General features: G+C 38.4%; 1 long non-coding RNA gene and 1 other non-coding gene across 2 annotated transcripts in view; one reads left to right on the top strand and one right to left on the bottom strand.

The window, feature by feature from the left end:
- Positions 1-17,081, bottom strand: part of LOC127697125 (uncharacterized) — a 40,885-nt gene that overhangs the window by 6,191 nt on the left and 17,613 nt on the right. The window contains exon 2 of the long non-coding RNA XR_007980410.1: positions 9,238-9,418. This is a non-coding gene — a long non-coding RNA (uncharacterized LOC127697125). The remainder of the gene's footprint in view (positions 1-9,237; positions 9,419-17,081) is intronic.
- Positions 6,714-6,842, top strand: LOC127697974 (small nucleolar RNA SNORA17). The gene has a single exon (XR_007980634.1). It is a non-coding gene; the product is annotated as a small nucleolar RNA SNORA17 (small nucleolar RNA).

Here is a 17,081-nt window from a genome sequence, read left to right as displayed (position 1 = left end):
GAAGATTGCTTTTGGCAAGATGGCCAGTTTTACTATATTAATCCTGCCAATCCATGAGCATGGGAGATCTTTCCATCTTCTGAGGTCTTCTTCCATTTCTTTCTTCAGAGACTTAAAGTTATTGTCACACAGATTTTTAACTTGCTTGACTAGAGTCACACCAAGGTATTTCATATTATTTGTGAGTATCATGAAGGGTGTTGTTTCCCTAATGTCTTTCTCAGCCCATTTATCCTTTAAGTATAGGAAGGCTACTGATTTTCTTGAGTTAATTTTATATCCAGGCACTTTGCTGAAGTTGTTTATCAGCGTTAGGAGTTCTCTGATGGAAGTTTTGGGGCCACTTAAGTATACTATCATATCATCTGAAAATAGTGATATTTTGACTTCTTCCTTTCCAATTTGTATCCCTTTGACCTCCTTTTGTTGTCTAATTGATCTAGCTAGAACTTCAAGTACTATTTTGAATAGATATGGGGAGAGTGGGCAGCCTTGTCTAGTCCCTGATTTTAGTGGGATTGCTCCATTTAGTTTGATGTTGGCAACTGGTTTGTTGTGTATTGCTTTTACTATGCTTAGGTACAGGCCTTGAATTCTTTTTTTTTCTTTTTTTTTCCCTTTTTTTTCTTTTCGATATATTTTTATTTTATGTGATATATTTTTTATTTACATTTCAAATGATTTCCCCTTTTCTGGTCCCCTACTCCCCAAAAGTCACATAAGCCCCCTTCCCTCCCCCTGTTCTCTCACCCACCCCTTCCCACTTCCCTGTTCTGGTTTTGCCTTATACTGCTACACTGAATCTTTCCAGAATCAGGGGGCCTTGAATTCTTAATCTTTCCAAGACTTTTAACATGAAAGAATCCTGAATTTTGTCAAATGCTTTCTCAACCTCTAATGAGATGATCATGTGGTTTTTAATGTGGGGAGCGGGCACAGGGGTCAGTCTAAAATGGCGCCTGGGCTGGTTGCCAAGTCACATGATTCAGCAACGTTCCCCCACGTTCCCCTTTGAAAGTCACGTACACACCAGAGAAGTGCGCATGCATCCTTTGATGTCATATCAGGTCACTCCCGGGCCATCATCTCCATCCTATCATGAGCCTCCACGTGGCGGTCGCTGATTGGTGCAGGCTGGGATATATAACTGGGGCAGCGGGCTAGGATCGGGGGCTTCCTGAAGTAACGTTCCCGAATAAACTGCGTCGAGAAGAGTCTCCTGAGTCGTCTGGACGGATTTGGTAGCAACATTTTAAATTTGAGTTTGTTTATACAGTGGATTGCGTTGAAGGATTTCCATATATTGACCCATCCCTGCATCCCTGGGATGAACCCGACTTGATCATGATGGATGATTGTCTTGATGTGTTCTTGGATTCTGTCTGGGAGAATTTTATTGAGTATTTTTGCATCAATATTTGTAAGGGAGATTCTTTGTTGGGCCTTTGCGTGGTTTAGGTATAAGCATAATTGTGACTTCATAGAATAAATTAGGTAGTGTTCCTTATGTTTCTATTTTGTGGAATAGTTTGAAGATAATTGGTTTTAGGTCTTCTTTGAAGGTCTGATAGAATTCTGCACTAAAACCATCTGGTCCTGGGCTCTTTTTGGTTGGGATACTTTTAATGGCTGCTGCTATTTCTTTAGGGGTTATGGGACTGCTTAGGTAGTTTATCTGATCCTGATTTAACTTTGGTACCTTTTATCTGTCTAGAAAACTGTCCATGTCATCCAGATTTTCCAGATTTGTTGAATATAGGCTTTTGTAGTAGAATCTGATGATTGTTTTTGAATTTCCTTAGTTTCTGTTATTAAGTCTCCCTTTTCAGTTCTTGTTTTATTAATTTAGATACTGTCTCTGTGCCCTCTGGTTAGTCTGGCTAAGGGTTTATATATCTTGTTGACTCTCTTCAGAACCAGCTTCTGGTTTTGTTGATTCTTTGTATGGTTCTTTTTGTTGTTTTCAGCCCTGAGTTTGATTATTTCCTACCTTCTATTCCTCTTGGGTGTATTAGCTTCTTTCTGTTCTAGAGCTTACAGGGGTGCTGTTAAGCTGCCAGTGTATGCTCTTTCCAGTTTCTTTTTAGAGGCACTCAGAGCTATGGGTTTTCCTCTTGGCACTGTTTTCATTGTACCCCATAAATTTGGGTATGATATGCCTTCATTTTCATTAAATTCTAAAAAGTCCTTAATTTCTTTATTTCTTCCTTGACCAAGTTATCATTGAGTAGAATGTTGTTCAGTTTCCATGTGTATGTGGGCTTTCCATTGTTTTTATTGTTATTGAAGACCAGTCTTAGTTCATGGTGATCTGATAGAATGCATGGGATTATATCAATCTTCTTGTATCTGGTGAGGCATGTTCTATGACCAATTAATTATATGGCTAAATTTGGTGAAGGTTCCATGAAGTGCTGAGAAGAAGGTATATTCTTTTGTTTTAGGATGAAATGTTCTATAGATATCTTTTAAATCCATTTGGTTCATATCTTCTGTTAGTTTCACTGTGTCTCTGATTAGTTTCTGTTGCCATGATCTGTCCATTGCTGAGAGTGGGGTGGTGAAGTCTCCCACTATTGTTGTGTGAAGTGCAATGTGTGCTTTGAGCTTTAGTAAAGTTTCTTTTATGAGTGTGGGTGTCCTTGCATTTGGAGCATAGATGTTCAGAATTGAGAGTTCATCTTGGTAGATTTTTTCCTTTGACCAGGATAAAGCGTCCTTTCTTATCTTTTTTTTTTTTGATAACTTTTATTTGAAAGTTGATTTCATTTGATATTAGAATGGCGACTTCAGCTTGTATTTTTGGGACCATTTGCTTAGAAAATTGTTTTCCAGCCTTTTACTCTGAGGTATTGTCTATCATTTTCACTGAGGTGCATTTCCTGTATGCAGCAAAATGCTGGGTCCTTTTTACATAGCCACTGTTAGGCTGTATCTTTTTATTGGGGATTTGAGTCTATTGACGTTAACAGATATTAAGGAAAAGTGATTGCTGCTTCCTGTTATTTTTGATGTTAGAGGTGGAATTATTTTGTGTGGCTATCTTCTTTTGGGTTTGTTGAAAGAAGATTACTTTCTTGCTTTTTCTAGGGTGTAGTTTTCCTCCTTGTGTTGGTGTTTTCCATCTATTATCCTTTGTAGGGCTGGTACCTTTGTGGAAAGGTATTGTGTAAATTTGTTTTTGTCATGGAATTTTCTGGTTTCTCTATCCATGGTAATTGAGAGTTTTGCTGGGTAGAGCAGCCTGGGCTGGCATCTGTGTTCTCTTAGGGTCTGTATGACATCTGTCCAGGATCTTCTAGCTTTCAAAGTCTCTGGTAACAAGTCCTATGTAATTCTGATAGGCCTGCCTTTATATGTTACTTGACCATTTTCCATTACTGCTTTTAATATTCTTTCTTTGTTTTGTACATTTGGTGTTTTGATTATTATGTGATGGGAGGAACTTCTTTTCTGGTCTAAATCAATTTGGAGTTCTGTAGGCTTCTTATATGTTCATGGACATCTCTTTCTTTTGATTAGGGAAGTTGTCTTTTATAATTTTGTTAGATATTTACTGGCCTTTTAAATTGGGAATCCTTGCTCTCTTCTATACCTATTATTCTTAGGTTTGGTCTTCTCATTGTGTCCTGGATTTCCTGGATGTTTTGGTTTAGGAGTTTTTTGTATTTTGCATTTTCTTTGACTGTTGAGTCAATGTTTTCTATGGTATCTTCTGCACCTGAGATTCTCTCTTCTGTCTCTTGTATTCTGTTGTGATGCTTCCATCTATGACTCCTGATCTCTTTCCAAGGGTTTCTATCTCCAGGGTAGTCTCCCTTTGTGATTTCTTTATTGTTTCCAGTTCCATTTTTAGATCCTGGATGGTTTTGTTCAATTCCTTTACCTGTTTGGTTGTGTTTTCTTGTAATTCTTTAAGGGATTTTTGTGTTTCCTTTTTAAGGTCTTCTACCTGTTTACCTGTGTTCTCCTGTATTTCTCAAGGGAGTTATTTATGTCCTTAAAGTTCTCTGTCATCATCATGAGAAGTGATTTTAAATCTGAATCTTACTTTTCCAAGGTGATGTGGCATCCAGGTTTGCTATGGTGGGAGAATTGGGTTCTGATGACGTCAAGTAACCTGGGTTTCTGTTGCTTATGTTCTTGCGCTTGCCTTTTGCCATCTGATTATCTTTACTGCTACCCGAAGTCACTGTCTCTGACTACAGCCTGTGCCTCCTGTTATCTTGGCTGTGTCAGAACTCCTCAGCGTCCAATTGTCTCTGTGATCCTGTGATCCTGAGATCCTGGGTGTAAGAGCTCTTGGGAGTCAAGCTGCCTTTGGGATCCTGAAATCCTGGTGTGATCAAGCTCCTGAGATTCTGTAATCCTATAATCCTGGGCATCTTAGAGCACCTAGGAGTTGAGCCTCCTCTGGGTATTGTGGGACTTTGTGCATAGCTAGTGCCCAAGGTCTGCTCAAGGCACTGGATCAAACTGGAAGGAACCCCATGCCACTGGTCAGGTGGGGGTTCCTGCCTCTCTGGATCCTGGGGATCTCAGTTACTCCCAGTTTGGGGTAGATGTTGTAGTTTCCTAACCTATGATCTTGGGTGTGTTAGAGATCCTGGGAGTCCAGCTTCCTCTGGTTGTTGTGGGACTGGGTGCAGAGCTTGTGCCCAAGGTCTGCTCAGGGCACCAGCTCAGACCAGATTGTCAATCTCATCTAAAATTTCAAAGTTCAAAGTCTCTTCTGGTCTCATGGCATTATCTTAACTGTAAGACTCAGTAAAATCAAAATCTAAAAGCAAATCATATACTTCTAACATACAATGGCACAAAATATACATTACCATTCAAAAAGGAAAAAAAGAGCATAGTGAGAAAATACTAGATCAGAGCAAGACAGAAAATTGGCAGGGCAAATTCCACATTCTGCATCTCCATGTCTGATAAAGGACTCTTCAGATTTCTAGCTCCATTCTGCTTTGCTGATTGCAACATCCTTCTCTTTTGGGCTGGTTCCACACCTAATCTGTAGCTCTCTTTGGCAGACATCCCACGACTCTGGCATCTCCCAAATCTTGGAGTCTCCAATGAAATTCTGGTTTCACTTTCTTGTCATGGCTTCATTGGGCCTCCATGCAGAGACACTCTATATACATACCTGTCCTAAGCAGCTTTCCTTAGTGGCAGAGGCAAGTTTTACAGCCCCTTTCTTGTAGCCCTGACTCTAAAGCCAGAATCATGTGGCTGAAGCCCCTATGTTTTGCTGCTTGGTGAGGCTGGAAATAAATTTGCACCAGTTTTCTGTTGTTGATAGTTTTCATCACTGCTTAAGCTTTTCTTTAATGCCTTTCACAAGTTGGAAGCTTAACTGGATGGTGGTCTTTCTCTGAGGTCACTACTTTATTAATTCCATTTAGCACCTCTTTTCTTTAAATTCATTTCTAAGTACTGGATGCATTTCCATTATATTTCTTAGTGCTCCTTTTCTCCTCAAACTGTAGATTTGTATAGCTTTTTTTTTCTACTGGTTCCTTTTCATTGTATATCTGCACAGAAATAACAACTAGTAATTACGTGATAGTCAGTATTAGGCTGTCTTGAAATCTCCCATGCCAATGCCATTAATTCCAAACACTTCAATTTAGCCTCAGGCAGATTTTTAGAACGAGTGCAAAAAGCATCCACATTCCCTTTTTTCTTAGACCCCTTATGCCCCCTTTCTTAGAATAGAAATAAAAGCTGAAATCACTTTTCAAAGTGTCCCTTTTTTTCTTCCTGTGACTTCAACAAGCAGGCTGGAAGTTAGTGCTGCATAGTTCCTGCAGAGATAGAACAAAGGCTACTTTTCTCAATCAGAGGCTGTTTTATGATGAGGTGCTAAATAGTTTCTCACCTCAGAGCAACCCAGCAACAAGGCAGGTCAACTACAGAAGCAAAATGACTTAGAGTTAATATAGGTAAAGGTTTTATTATTAAATAGCAACCCTAAATATCTCCTAAGAGTAAGTCTTACCTCTACTGGTGCTCGTCCCCTTCCTTCTGTTGCCTCAAGAAGAACCAACAAGAAAGAAGTGCTGGGGCTGGCTCCCCCCACAAAATGATTTTCAAGAAAATGAATTAACAAAGGAGAATAACTTTATAGTTACCATCAATTTGAAGTCCTATTTGAAACTGGTTGCCTTGAATTTACCCACCAATAAAACCCCTTTTGTGATTTTCTTTCTTTCTTTCTTTCTTTCTTTCTTTCTTTCTTTCTTTCTTCCTTCCTTCCTTCCTTCCTTCCTTCCTTCTTTCCTTCCTTCCTTCCTTCCTTTCTAAAATTTCCTTGCTTTTGCTTTTGTTTCATTTCAATTGGTTTAATTTAGTGACAAGATCTTTAAATGTAGTGTTGGTATCAGGATTGGCTCTGAACCCAGTAACATCACATCTAGGTGAGAAAGCAGCACATCTGCAGTCATGGCAACTGATACACATTCCCAGAATCCACTTGGCTCACTTCCCACCTTTACCTAGAGTAGCTACTATCCAAATAAAAGGCATATCCCTCTGACTGACCTCTCTCTTCCCCACTCCCTCTTCTTCACTCCTACCTTTGCCCTTTTCTTCCACAATAAATCTCTGCCATGTGGAACTGCTTTGGCCTGATGTGGTCTGTCCGGAAGCAAGTCACTGTTCTAACACAACATGTAGCTCAACTCATCTGAAACTTGAGAATCATAAGATCCACTGACCATAGAGACACTTCAGGTATGGGTAGTGGTGTCACATGTGTCCGTAGATGGTAGAGAGGAGAGAGGCTATGTCTACTCTTCCATGTCCTGAACTATGAACATCTAGATTAGTAGCCCAACATTCCCTGAAAAAAAGCAAGCCTGAGACAATCATCAGTCTGGTCCCAGACAAGTCCAGATGGGCTCCCAGGACAGGGAACAAGACTGAGATCAAGATCATTCTGGCACCAGGCAAGCTGGGAGGGGGCAGACTTTACCTGAGTTGACCCCAGACTCTCAGAGACCCCAGGTGCCACTTAGAGGAGCAAGTAAGTAGAGAAGAAATGGAAGAGAAACAAGGATATGGGTACAATAAAAAGAGGCAGAACTGGAGATTTGAGAGTAGTGAGAAATAACTTGTGAGTAGGCAGTGATGCCACCTGGGCTCACAGTGGGGTCCTGGCCTATGCTGCCACCAGGGGCCATGTCTGGGTTTGTGTTCCTATAGCAGCAGGGGTCTCTTACCACCAAAGGCCAGGCAGATGTTACTGGTCTTGACTGAGCCCAAAGACATATTAATATCTGAGAGCTATGGAGAACTAGTCCCACCCCTAACCTGGGCGTTGTGGGAGAGCTGGCCTTAGAGGCATGAGAACAGGAGAACTGGCCCTGCCTCTCACCAGCTGTGGCACTTGGGAGAGTGGGCCTTGCACTTTGCCTGAGCAGCACAGTAGAGCTGATCCTGGTGGCAAGGGATTGTGCAAGCTGGCCTGAGGATGTGAGCTAAGAGAGCTGGCCCTGTCACTTGTTTGCCTGTGCAGTGACATGGGCAAGAGAGAGATGTCCACATGTCCCCCATGCACCCCTTGCACCTATAGCAGGCAAAAGAACTGGCCCAGAGGTCATCAGAGAGGGAGAGTTGGTCTTACCCCTTACCTGCTGTAGCACTCGGGAGAGCATACTCTGTACCTCACCTAGGTACCACAGTAGATCTGACCCTGGATGTGGGGGTTGTGGATGAGCGTGCGCTGAGGGCATGAATGTGGGAGAGCTGGCCTTAACTTTTGTTTGATGTTCAGTCAAGTCATCAAGGGAGAGATTCCCCCCTCTCCTTTTGCCCTTGCTTCTGGCAGCAGACAGGAGAGTTGGCCCCAACTGGGTCATGAGAATAAAAGAGCTGGTCCTGACCTTCACCTACTGTAGCACTTCCCCTGGGCAGCAGGATAAAGCTGGTCCTGGTTGTAGGGATTGTTGGTAAATGGCCCCAAGGGCATTAGAATGGGAGAGTCAGTGGACTGACCAGTTCAGATACCACTCAGGCTAAGATTCAGGGATTTGAATTGGCCCATCCCAATATCTACCCATCAATGAACTGCTGAAGTGCATGAAGGTACCAGTCCTATAGGATCTACATGACAACAGAGCAACCACATGATATCTGAGAGGAGTCCCAGTGAGGTTCTAGTATTGACAGTGTAACAGCAACCAGAGGCCTAGTACCAGACCAATGAATCATTGGAATGAACTATTGCAATCAAATAACTATATTCTACGGGACACAGTGTGACACACTACAGCTGCCACAATGAGATTTTCCCCCTCGGTTAGGTGGGGGAGGTTGCAAGGGTGGAGGGCAGGTATGAAAGGAGATAGATATAGGTAGGATTGGGGTATATGATGTGAGATGCACCAAGAACCAATTTTTTTTTTAAAAGAAGGAACCACAAGCTCCTTCTACCTCAACTTCCTAAGTCCCTGAGTACTGGTATTAAAGGATTACACTACTACACTAACTTTGCCATGTGACTTTAAATGGTAGTACTCCAGAACATGGAAAGTAGAAAATACTATTGAACCTGATTTGGAGTTTTCAAAACACTAGTGAACACTAGTCAACAGAGGCAAAGGACCTTCTACTGTTGGGAGGAATCTTCTTGAACTTGTGATTTATAGTTTCTAGAATAGTTGAAGAAGTTACTGAAGAATAGAAAGGTAGATGAGAAGAGTGAGAAAGAGAGGGGCAGAAGTTGCCACATAAATCAAATGGGAATTAAGTGATTTGACCTTTGAATACATGTAGTATATTTAGAGTAGACTGTAGATAAAGCACAACACTTGAATTAATGGTTCGGAAGTGGTACAAAATTACATCACAGCCAGGTGTAGAGTATTATCAAGAAGGTAGTTTGCTGGTAGTACTTTTTTTTGAAACCACGTGAAATCTGCACTTTCATCTTTAAAGTTAGTATAATATCAATTATAATATTTAACACTGGCATTGAGTTGCACCTTACTTTTAAAACAAATCAACAGGGATAAATTTACATGTTCAGTCTCTGAATCTATTTTCACTGACTTTATTTACATGTCTTCAACTGGTAGCAATGATAAAACCTTATATTTAGATTGCATGCTTCCTCTCAGTTGCATTCAAATTTCATTTAACAGTTTAAGAATTTCCTAACACTGTGCTTTACAATCTTTCCTGATTATCAGAATCTCCTAGAAACTTTGTGTCATATCTCTGCCCACATCTCACCTGATTCAGTAGCTCCCAGGTCGGGAATTGTTGTAGTAAACTGAAAAGTATTTCCTCAAGAAAGTACAAAAATCAGTCAAAACGGCAACCACTGATCCAAAAATAGGGAAGTATTTCTCAGGTGATCTGTCTTTGTCTTCTCAGTTCTTCATCACAAAGTTCTGTAAGAGGGCACTGAAAGCTGAAAGAAATGACCACAGGACAAGCCTAAATGATTAAAGCCTAAATTTTATATTTTATGGAACTACTTTATATAAATTTTGAGCACTTTAGTTATTAACTCTTTAAAAAGCATGTATTTGTGATTTATAAAAATAATAGCCAACAATTATAACATTGTTATAATGTCATACTATACTACTATAAAATATAATTGTGATATTAATTTCAATATTTTAATTTTCTTATATTCTCTTCATATCTTAATTTTAAAAAATGAAAAACTGTAATTTATCAAGACATTGTAAAAACCTAGGTTGAATACAAAAACTATAAATATTGCAAAAAGAATGTAAGGATATTACAAAATTGAGTGATTGATTAAATTTGTATTTCTACAGGATTTCAAAAACATTTTACTGCAGTATCTATTTCTTCAAATCCATGGCCTGGGACAAAACCCAGTTGTAAAGCCCTTGGCTAGCTTACACGAAGCCCTAGGTTAGATCTGAGGCAACATACAAACAGGAGAGCTAGTCTGTGATTGTAATTATGTGATTAGGGTAATAATATCAGCTTATTTTTCTTTTTTCTCTTTTAATTAATTTTACATCCTGACTACAGTTTCCTCTCTCTTCTCTCCTCACAGTCTGGCCCCCACTCCTCCTTTTGTTCTCTTCAGTCTTGACATATCAGTTTTGTGAATTAAAACTAGGCACATCTTCTATTGAGACTAGATGAGGCAGCCCGGTTAGAGAATAGAGTTCCAAAGGCAACAGAGTCAGAGATGGCCCCTTTTCCACTGATAGGAGCTCCACATGGAAAACAAGCTGTACACTTGCTAAATATGTGCAGAGGGCCTAGGTCAGCCCATGCATGTTCTTTGATTAGTGGTTGTCTCTGTGAACTCCTGTGGGCCTGGGTTAGCTGATTCCATAGATTTTCCTGTGGTGTCCTTGACCCCTCCAGTTCCCACAAGCCTTCTTCCCCCTCTTCCTCAAGATTCCAATCTAAGCTCCACGTAATATATGGCTGTCAGTTTCTGCATCTGTGTCTATCAGTTGTGGAATGAAGCCTCTCTGAGGACCATTGGTTAACCATTCTCTCAATTTTGCTCCCACCTTTACCCCTGAACATCTTGTAGGTAGGACAAATTGTAAGTTGAAAATTTTGTGGCTTATTTTTCAATGAAAAAACCAGAGACTTAAACTTTTCAATTTTTAAGAGCAAGTTTCAAATTTGCTCTTGTCACATTTGCTCACCTAGGAAAGCACCAGAAAAAAGAAGAATCGAAAAGCAAGTGCAATGGACCTTGTTTCCTATTTCCTATGGGAACTCTTATGAGAATTTAAGATAAAGCCCATGGGAGAAGGAAGGAAGTGAGTTTAATTATGTAAGCCATGTCAACCAGAGACTGCTCTGTTAAAGTACTACTAAGACTTATAACGGCTGGTGGAGTAGAATTAAACTCTTTTAAAGTCCACACATTTAGAAATATAATTTAACTAAAAATTCTACTTTATGACTTAAGTTAAATTGGTTTTATTGAATTGTTGTCTTGTTTAGTTGGCTTCATTTAGGTTTTTTCTTTGTTTTCTTATTTTTGTTTGTTTATATTTTTGAGACAGGGTCTCACTACACAGTATAGGCTGACATCAAAATCACAACCCTCCTGTCTCAACTTCCCTAGTTTTGAGATCACAGCTATGTATCACTATAGCTGGCTTCTTTAATTCTTGCAAATAATTTTTAGAAACCAATAACAGTTCAAAGACAGAAAAAACTTTGTCTTCTCAGAGAGGCAGAAGAACTTTTTTTGTGGCAGCTACATGGAACTTAAGGGACAGATAACCAAAGCTGGCTGGACTATGATACTCCAGAGTTAATACTGACCTTGGAAAACTTTTAGGGCAAAGCTAGCTTGAATAAATATTATAAATATAACTACAAATATGGATAATTGGTTAAACTTTTAACTTTCAAATGTTAAAAGGCCTAAGTTCAGTATGCTAAATAAAATGGCTTATGAGAAGTACATCTAAAAAACAAACAAGCAAACAAATAATTCACAATGTTCATATCTCTATGTGAGTCAGTAATGCCATAGAATTGTCCAATTTGCTTCTCTTATCTTAGGACACATCAATTTAAGTACATCGTTCTGGAAAATTGAGAAGATAATTCCAGCTTTCTCTTTGTCGATGACATTAAACAATGTTTAAAGCAGGTTTGCTTACCACTTTTAGAAGGATCAGGAACAAAATTATTTGTACTTCAATAATTTTATCCATGATAAAAATTTTGAATGTTCAAAATGTTTATGATATAATTGATTTAAGAAGTAAAACAGTTGATTTATGGAATGAGACAGTATGGCTTGTATCAAATAGGTGATGAAAAACTCTATTCATTCTGTATTGTTTCAAATGGCAGTTCTTAGTAAGGTCAGTGAATGGAAAGGACAGATGTGTGGGCAAAAGTTTACTTCAGAGTTCTTAGTACACAATTTTGATCCCCAGCACCAATAAGGAAGGGGAAAGGAGAGAGAGAAAGAGAGGGAGTGGGAAGAGGAGCACTAGAGAGTGGAATAGACAGCTGCAAATTGTTAAAAGAGGTGGAGGGGGGACAAAAATAGGCAAGACTTTATTTAGGTAGGAGGAAGGGAGATCAATACAAAGAGTAGCTAAGGTAAATCTAACTCTAAGGGAGAGGGGGGAAGAAGGGAAGGAAAGAAAAATTAGTAAAGAGAAAGAGAAAGCAGATCAAAATTTGTCTTTATTCCAAAATAAGTAAAGAGCAAATGACTTAAATTTTGAGACCAGAGAGAACTAGTCAATCTCTTTGTGGATAAATGGAAAAGTATAATGTCTTGCATAAGATCCCCGGGAAGGCACAGGAACTTGCTTACATGAACATGTTGAAAACAAGATAGGTAACCCCTGAGGAATAATTCCAAAGGCTGTTGTGTGGCTTCCATACACACTCATGCACAGATGCATATGTAATTACATATATGATCACATATATACATATATATATATATTTACATACGCATAAAATGCTGTTTAACAAATTCAATGAGGTTATAGTTTTAGTATATCTATTAGTCATTATACAATTTGTAAAATATTTAATATATATATATATATATATATATATATATATATATATATAAACATCTAATCTGTAAAACAATTTGAGAGTATTAAGAAAATGGGAGAAAATTAGTAGGCAGTGTGGTACATGACTATAATCCCAGCACTTGGGAGTCTGAGATAAAATATTGCAAATACTGAGCCCATGTCTGAAAAAAGAAAGAAGACTAGACCTAGCCCCTCACACATATGTAGCAGATGTACAGTTTGGTCTTCATGTGGGGCCCCTGACAACGGAAGCAGGGTCTTACCCTGACTCTGTTGCCTGCCCGTGGATTCTGTTTCCCAAATTAGGCTGTCTTGTCTGACTTCAGTGGAAGAGGGTGTACCTAGTCCTGCAGTGACTTGAGGTGCCAGGGTGGGTTAGTACTCAGAAGGACCTCTACCTGTTCAGGTGAAGGGGAGGGGTTATGGGAGGACAGGCCTGTGAGAGGGGGACTGGGAGGAGAGGGGTGTTGCAATCGGGATGTAAAGTGAATAAGTAAATTAACAGAAAAAAATAAGAAAGAAACAAATTAAAACAAGTTTTACTCTGTTTTTTATTTCATTATTCAACTAAGTTAGCTAACACCCTAAATGTTTGCCAGTTGCTAAGAAAATCCCAGGATCAAGTATAATACTTCTTAGCCATTCCACAAAAAGCACCAATGTTTCTTGATCTTATATAGGGATTTTCCAAGGAGGAAAAAGGAGGATTTTATCCAATTATCCTTATGGGAATTCACTAAAAATCATTAGAAAGTTTCTGATTATTAAAAGCTCCACAAAGTGCAAATATCCTTTAGTAAGCATGAGCATAAGCCAGGAACACTCAAGAATTGTAAATATTCTATTACCATCCCCTGGATCTACTTCCTCTGTGTATATTTTCACATGTGGCATCAGGACCTTGCAGAATAATTTGCTTCTAATCCAGAGCAAGGATTGCTGAACTGAAAAAGCAGAAGTAAGGACAGTTTTTTGTTTTTTGTTTTTTTTTAAACAGATGAGGTAGTTGGCTCATTTTCAGTTTTGAAAGTGCTGAGGACTTAAAATTCACAAATTATAAGTCCATTAATGGCTGAGGACTGTAGAATCAAAATCACCTTTTACAAATGATAAAACAAAATTTCAGGGTTACATGGTCTGATGAAAGCCTCTCTTTAGATACTAATAGTGTAATAGGGTTTGCACTGGAATCTGGGCCTCCATTCTTAGACACCATATTAGTATTTTTGTGTAACTGTGACCAAAATACATAATTTACAGAAAGTACATGAGTCAGTAAAGATTCATTCTGGTTCATGGTTTCAGAATATTTCAACCCATCTTAGAAGGAGATATATGCTGGAGTATCTTAATTCATGGCAATGGACACAGTGTATGAAGAAGAGAGAATATGTCTGAAATGGAGACCTCACAAGTAATTTTTAAAGCCCATCCTTAGTTACTTTCCTACAGCTAAACCTCTCTTTCTAAAGTTTCCATGGCTTATTACACCTAGAAAACAACTATCCAATACATGAACCTGTTGGGGGATATTCCAGATTCAAAGAATATCAGGAAAGGGAAAATCTAAGATCATCAGCTTCAGATACCACTCTCAGGATGAGTAGCTCTACTTAGATGAAGGTGAATGGTGGCAATGGGAGATGTAGATAACAGTCAATAGACTGTACTGACTAGATGTAACAGGGTGATGATATGCTCTACATGTACATAGGATGACACTGATGTAGATTAATGACTGGTAATTCAAGAACTAAAGAAAAGAGCTGGAGGTAAAAGTATGGCTCTTAGGATGGAAATATAGATGGTATGATTTGACTAGTATTTATTGAGTGATATTAACTTTATAAGCAAACTATAAGAAGATAGAACCAGAAAGTCAATGTACACAAAATGACAATACTACAAAGAGCTGCATAGAACCTGTGTTGTTATTTATCCTCTACTACCATAGGTAAATCCACATTATTGTCACTAATATTTTAAAGTTAAGAATTTTCAGAAAGTCCTCAAATACACTTGTATCTAGTAGGGAATATTATATCAAACAGAAAGAAAATTGGGATTTTGATCCACTTATAAAAATTTTTAAGTTAGATGTAAAATAAGACTTAAAAAGTGCCATAAACCTAAAAGTTAACTAGATGTTATTGTTTTTTTTTTTTGTGGAAAGTAAAATTTTTTATTATTCTTTAATTATAAATGTTTCATTATGAATTTTTCATATATATCATTGTACTTTGATGAATATTTCCATCCTATTATCCTCCTTTGTTTCCTTTCTCCCCACTTCTGTCCCACTTTTCTCCTCCAATAGTTCCTGTTCTTTCATGATATATGTATAGATTTTGATCTAAATTCAAAATGTGGTATTTGTCTTCTTGAGTCTGGCTTATTTCCTTTAGTAAAATGATCTCCAGTTCCATATGTTCTCCACAAAATAAAACTATATTCTTTATGAGTGAATAAACTCAGTTATGAGTATATAATCTGAAGTGCAAGATATAGTAAAATAATGAGAGGACCATGGTTAGTGAGGGGGATTGCTAGAGAGATCAAGGGCTGAATACATGCTATTTGAAGGGAGATGGGTAAAATAGGGAAGGCTTTAATTGAAGATAAGGACAGAAGATCAATATAGAGGGAGGTGGGCAAAATAACACAAAGGTTGTCTGAAGTAGCCCTAAAAATTAATATTTATTTACATAAAATTATACATATACATGCAATTTATGTGAATACATGAACAGATATAGTTTAAATTCCATGTGGACCAACAATTCATATCCCAAGACTATTTAACAAAATCCTCAATACTAGACTTAAGAAACTGCTCTTCACATTGGAGTCCAGTGTCATAGACATTGGTCACAGAGGCTTTAGAGACTCAAAGCAATGCAGGCTATTCCTTTTAGATCCCAGTGGTTAAAGGTAAGTTCTTATTTCTGGAGATGTAATGTACTTCAGATACAAGATCCAGAGGACGCAAGGTAGATCTGACTTGAAAGCCTCATCTCTGAGGACTAGCTTTCATACTACAGGATTATGCTGTGTAAGCTTCTAAGAGAGAAAAATCAATCAATAATCCTACCAATACACATATGGTATAAGCCATAATGATAACCAGCACAGCATGCTGTTCCTAAAAATACAGCAGTAGCACTTATATCTCGGTAATAATAAGTTCTCTAACTTGACTTAAGGCATACTCAATAGGACGGAAATCATGCCTGGCACTGGAAACCCAATCAACTACCCAGGCCCAGTGAGGTCATAGATCTTAAAGAATACTACTACTTCTACCATAACCAGAATAATTTCTAACCATATTCTAAATATTTATCTTTATAGTCATAGATAAATGCAGGTCTTACACCCTTCCCCCATCAAAGAAACTTCTTTGCAATAGAAGGAGACCGTTACAGAAAACAACTTGTTAAAATGCAGAGAACAAGAGACTGTGTTTGACAAAATTGATACATCTACCATATAACTCCTGCACCTAAAGCTCAAGGAGATTCATGGAAGAGGGGGCAGAAAGATTATAAGAGCTAGAAGTCCAGGAAATCTGATGTGAGATTGTGCTTCTTTAAAATGACAGATATTTCACCCATGATAGCTCAACAATATAGCTGTTTAAATGAGGCTTGAAGTACAACACCAACAGATAGGTTAACATGTAAAGGGGAAACTTCATGGGGCCCCACCTATAGACAAAGAACTACAGGTAACTCAGGAATGCTGAGAGCAAGAGAAATAATGTTCCCCAGGAATAAGTCCCCAACTGACTATTCAATACCAGAAGTGGTCAGCTCTGACAATATATATAATAAAGGTCACACTAAATGGACTGAGTAGATTATATTTATATTTAGGCTCTCTCTCTCTCTCTCTCTCTGTGTGTGTGTGTGTGTGTGTTTGTGTGACAATAACAAAGAAAAAAAGAAGCCATAATTTCAGAAAGGTGTTGATAGTGGGGCACAATAGAGAGGTTGCGGGGAGAACAGGGAAGGGGGAAATGAAAAATTTAGCAATAATAATTAAAATATCCATTGTGTGTATACCACATTTTATTTGCTTATCAGTTAATGAGCCTCTAGATTGGTTCCATTTCTTAGCTACTGTGAATTGTGAGGCAGAATGTGCAAGCTCTGTGATATGTTGACATCAGGTGTATATGCATGAGTGGTATAACTGGATCAGATGCTAGTTCTAATTTTAGATTTTTTTGTTAGTAACCTGATACCAAGATCCATCCCTGCATCAGTTTTATTTATTTATTTATTTATTTGTTTGTTTATTTGTTTGTTTGTTTGTTTGTTTTTTGGTTTTTCGAGACAGGGTTTCTCTGTATAGCCCTGGCTGTCCTGGAACTCACTCTGTAGACCAGGCTGGCCTCGAATTTAGAAATCTGCCTGCCTCTGCCTCCCAAGTGCTGGGATTACAGGCGTGCACCACCACCGCCCAGCCCTGCATCAGTTTATATTTTCATCCTTAGTGTCTAAGAGTTCCTATTTCTTTAGGTATTTACTAGCATTTGTG

Source organism: Apodemus sylvaticus, chromosome 12 (genome assembly GCF_947179515.1).
Source record: "Apodemus sylvaticus chromosome 12, mApoSyl1.1, whole genome shotgun sequence".
NCBI lineage: Eukaryota > Metazoa > Chordata > Mammalia > Rodentia > Muridae > Apodemus > Apodemus sylvaticus.
This window is presented reverse-complemented; position numbering and strand designations above follow the sequence as displayed.